Raw genomic sequence first — 5,548 nt, forward strand, 5'->3', positions numbered from 1 at the left:
AGATTGAGCGGTTAAAGTCATGATCTAAAGCAAAAAGAGTGTGCTTAAGAACCCTAGACACTTCTAATTGGGGACTCTAGCAAAGCTGAGTCACAATCTGAAAAGGTTCACCCAGTTATGTGTCTGTGGCATGGATGTATCCGGTGGTAATACTGGAAAACAGAGTGCTTTGGGCCACGGCCAAGACTCATAAAGTAGCTGTGTTCAAGAATCATCATACTTAACTAGGAGAATCAATAACACTATCCGGATTCTGAGTTCCTATAGAAGCCAATCATTCTGAACTTCAAAGGATAAAGTGAGATGCCAAAACTGTTCAGAAGCAAAAAGCTAAAAGTCCCACTCATCTAATTAATACTGATCTTCGTAGATATTTTTGGAATTCATTGTATATTCTCTTTTTTTTATCCTATTTGATTTTCAGTTGCTTGGGGACAAGCAACAATTTAAGTTTAGTGTTGTGATGAGCGGATAATTTATACGCTTTTTGGCATTGTTTTTAGTATGCTTTTAGTATGTTTTAGTTAGTTTTTATTATATTTTTATTAGTTTTTATTTAAAATTCACTTTTCTGGACTTTACTATGAGTTTGTGTGTTTTTCTGTGATTTCAGATATTTTCTGACTGAAATTGAGGGCCCTGAGCAAAAATCTGATTCAGAGGCTGAAAAGGGCTGCAGATGCTGTTAGATTCTGACCTCTCTGCACTCGAAGTGGATTTTTTGGAGCTATAGAAGCCCAATTGGCGCGCTCTCAATTGCATTGAAAAGTAGACATCCAGGGTCTTCCAGCAATAAATAATAGTTCATACTTTGCCCGAGATTTGATGGCCCAAATAGGCGTTCCAAGTCAGCTTCAGAATTCTCGGCGTTAAACGCCGGAACTGACACAAAAGTGGGAGTTAAACGGCCAAACTGGCACAAAAGCTGGCGTTTAACTCCAAGAAAAGTCTCTACACATGGAAGCTTCAATGCTCAGGGCCTTTTGCTATTGTATTAAGGGGGAATCTTTCAATCTTCGGATCATCTTTTGATCATGTTTTTATGATTGAACCCTCTTTGGGAGGTTGGCCATTCGGCCATGCCTAGACTTTGTTCTTATGTATTTTCAACGGTAGAGTTTCTACACACCATAGATTAAGGTGTGGAGCTCTGCTGTACCTCGAGTATTAATGCAATTACTATTGTTCTTCTATTCAATTCAGCTTATTCTTGTTCTAAGATATCACTTGTTCCTCAACTTGATGAATGTGATGATCCGTGACACTCATCATCATTCTCACCTATGAACGTGTGCCTGACAACCACCTTCGTTCTACCTTAGATTGAGTGGATATCTCTTGGATTCCTTAATCAGAATCTTCGTGGTATAAGCTAGAATCCATTGGCGGCCATTCTTGAGAATCCGGAAGGTCTAAACCTTGTCTGTGGTATTCTGAGTAGGATTCAGGGATTGAATGACTGTGACGAGCTTCAAACTCGCGATTGTGGGGCGTTAGTGATAGACGCAAAAGAATCACTGGATTCTATTCCGACATGATCGAGAACTGACAGATGAATAGCCGTGCTGTGACAGAGCACGTTGAACATTTTCACTGAGAGGACGAGACTGTAGCCATTGATAACGGTGATGCCCAACATACAGCTTGCCATGGAAAGGAGTAAGAAGGATTGGATGAAGACAGTAGAAAAGCAGAGAGATGGAAGGGACAAAGCATCTCCATACGCTTATCTGAAATTCCCACCAATGAATTACATAAGTATCTCTATCTTTATTTTATGTTTTATTCATCTTTTAATTATCAATCCTCCATAACCATTTGAATCCACCTGACTGAGATTTACAAGATGACCATAGCTTGCTTCATACCAACAATCTCCGTGGGATCGACCCTTACTCGCGTAAGGTTTATTACTTGGACGACCCAGTGCACTTGCTGGTTAGTTGTGCGAAGTTGTGATAAAGAGTTGAGATTGTAATTGAGCGTACCATGTTGATGGTGCCATTGATGATCACAATTTCGTGCACCATTTGCCACTTTGAGCCTTTTAATTCCCATTTGTTCGATATTTTACCACATCACTAGCCTTAATCAGAAAAACAAGTAATTACCTGGTTTGAATCTTTGGTTAGTTTAAGCTAGAGATTGTGTGTCAACTAAGTGTGGAAAAATTGTGAGAACATGGGTTGATAGGGAATGTGTTGTTCTTCTACTTTATTTAAATATTGAGAATTTGGGTACCTACTCATGTGAGACTAGAAAAATTAAAAGTCCATCGGCATTGATATGTTATGTTTACTTGTATATTTCCATAAAAAAAAGAAAAAAAATATATAATATAAATAAATAAATAAGGGACAAAATTACCCCAATACTAAGTTTAATAAAAGATCAATGCATATGTGGTGAAATTAAAGAAATATTTGGTACATGAGTATGTGATACAAAAGTGGAAATTATGGGTAGCTAGGCATGAAATTAGAGTTACATAGAGTGTGTGTGTTAGGTGAGAGCTTAGGCTATTCAATGATTCAATGTATAGCTCACTTAGCCATATATATATACCCTCACCCTTACCTTAGCCCCATTACAACCTTGAAAAGACCTCATGATGTTTGCATTGATACATTAAATATTTGTTGATTGGTTAGATGAAGAACAAAGTTTAGAAAGCATGATTAGAGAAGGGTAGAGTGATTGACCCTAGGCACTTGAGAGTTAGAGTGATATACACTACCAGGTAAGGGTTCAGTGCTTGATTCTATGTTCCCTGCTTTCATGAACTATCTTCTTATAAGTTTACTTGTTTTCACTGTATAATTTGAATTAGTGGAATTTGGTTTGTATTTGTCCTAGAGAACTTGTTTGTTTTTAACCAAGTAGATAGAAACATCTTAGCATGTAGTTGCATTCACATTCATAGGTTGCATTGCATGAGCTTGCTTTTCCATATTCATAGTGACCGACGCGTATGATAAACCCCATTTGTAGGGTTGATCTTGTGCTTTATTTAAGGGATTTTATGACCTTTTACCCACATTTATTCAATGAAATAGTATGGTTTTATAACTTCTCCCTTAATTGTGCTTAAGAGTGAAAACATGCTTTTTAGGACTTAAAATAGCTAAATCTAATTCTCCTTGATTCCATTAGATGCCTTGATATGTTTGTTAAGTGATTTAAGGTTTAGGAGGCAAAGATTGGATCAAGAGAATGAAGAAAGAAGCATGAAAAGTTGGAGAACTCATGAAGAAATGAAAGAACCGGAAAGCTGTCAAGCCGACTTCTTCGCACTTAAACGACCATAACTTGAGCTACAGAGGTCCAAATGATGCGGTTCTAGTTGGGTTAGAAAGCTAACATCCGGGGCTTCGAAACGATATAAGATTTGCCATAGTTGCTATACGTATGGTGGTGCGCACGCGCATAGTACGCACACACGCCGTTGCTGCCACCTGGTTCACTTAAAGCAAAACGTGGCCAGCGATTTTAGAAGCCTTGTGGGCCCAATCCAACTCATTTCTGATGCTATTTAAGCCATGGATTGAAGGGGAAATGGACATACTTTCATGCTTTAGATTTTAGTTACCATTAGTCATAGTTTAGTTTTAGAAGTAGTTTCTAGAGAGAGAAGCTCTCACTTCTCTCTAGAATTAGGATTAGACTTATGGACTAGGATTGATATAGCTCATTTGACTTTCCTTTGCTACTAGTTAGAGGATGATTTAATGAGATTAATCCTTGCCAATTCTCATATTGTGGTTAGTGATTAGGATAGAGATCCTTGACCACCAACCCTTGCCAAGATCTTTTTAGGCCTTAGTTTACTTTCTTGTCATTTATCTTTCATGCTTCTTATCAAAACCCCAAAATAACTCACAACCAATAACAAGACACTTTATTGTAATTCCTAAGGAGAACGACCCGAGGTTTAATACTCTGGTTTATAAATTTTAGGGGTTTGTACTAGTGACAAACATTCTTTTGTATGAAAGGATTATTGTTGGTTTAGAAACTATACTTTACAACGAGATTTCATTAGTGAAATTCTAAACCGTCAAAAATCCAATCATCAAAATGGCGCCGTTGCCGGGGATTGCAATGGTGTTGAGTTATTGGTTATTGTATATATGTGAATATTGTGAATATGTTTGCTTTTTGCTTCTTTGTTAATTTTTAGTTTGTTCTCTTTAATTGTTCCTATTTTTTCGTTTTTTTTGCCCTCTCTTGCTATCATGAATTCTCATTTTGGCTATGAGTGTGATTATAATTATGTTGTAGGTGATGAGGACTATAATGAAGATGTGTATCAAGGATGGGATAACCAAAGGTGGGAGGAGCCATATGCTTATGATCAATCTTCATGGCAACAACCTCCACCAATGCACTATGAAGAAGAGCCATTCTATGATGCATACCAATCAAATGGCTATGGTGAATCTCCTTGTGACTTTCAAGAACCACCACCATATGCCTATGATCCATACCCTCAACATAACTCTCAACCATACTCACAAGCCCCTTCTTACCAACCACCTTCATATGACCCTAATCCATATCCATCACACCAACCAACTTTTGAGCCATATGAGCCATATATGGAACCACCACAATATCAACCCTTTCAAGAGCCACCCCCTCCATATTATTATCAAGATGAACCACCTCCAATAAATGAAAATCTTCAACCACAAGGTGAATACTACTTTCCACCATAACCTCTCATGGAAGAATACTCATATCCATTGATCCAAGAGCCACATGATCCTAATCATATTATCCAAGAGGAACAAGAGTCAAGGGATCACCTTAAGGAAGCATTGGATCAATTTCAAGCAACCATGGAGTGTGTTGTGCAACAAGTGGAAAGAGTGGAAAACATTGAACCACCACAACTCTATCAAGAAGAACCACATTCCTATTATGAACCCTTCTCCCAAAATGAGGAACCCTTCCGTCCACCCCAATCTCTAATGGATGAAACCCTTGGTGTTCTTGTTCAAGGGCAAGAAGACATGAAAAGGGATGTGCAAAGTTTCATGGCCGCTTTGGATGCGGTAACAAATCAATTAGCCTTCCAATGCTTGAACACTCAAGGAACTCCCATGGCTATATGTGGAAAATCGAATGAAGAACATAGCATGAAGGAGAGATTGAAAACTCCGGTGGGAAATGAAGGAAGTTGCTTTGTATTGGAACAATTGGAGGAAGCTTTAATTGTTGAAGACAAGAAAGAAGTGGTAGAAGACTTAGGAGATGCAGAGCCTCCATGGGAACATAGAGTTGAAGAAAACCCCTCCAAGATGATTGAAATTGATGCTAGGGAGGAAAGTGCACACCTTCCAAGGCATACTCCATATGAAGACTTGGATGGGATAGAGCAAGGATTGAGTTCCCTTGGTGATGAAGATCAAGCATCAAGTCTTAGTGGTGAAGAATCCTTTGAGCATGAAGAACCTTCTCCGGTTGGATTTGAAAACATTGAGGAGGTAAATTTTTCTCACCCTCCCTATTATGATTTGAGTAAAGGAAAATGTTTAGATAAAAT

Source organism: Arachis hypogaea, chromosome 3 (genome assembly GCF_003086295.3).
Source record: "Arachis hypogaea cultivar Tifrunner chromosome 3, arahy.Tifrunner.gnm2.J5K5, whole genome shotgun sequence".
Lineage (NCBI taxonomy): Eukaryota > Viridiplantae > Streptophyta > Magnoliopsida > Fabales > Fabaceae > Arachis > Arachis hypogaea.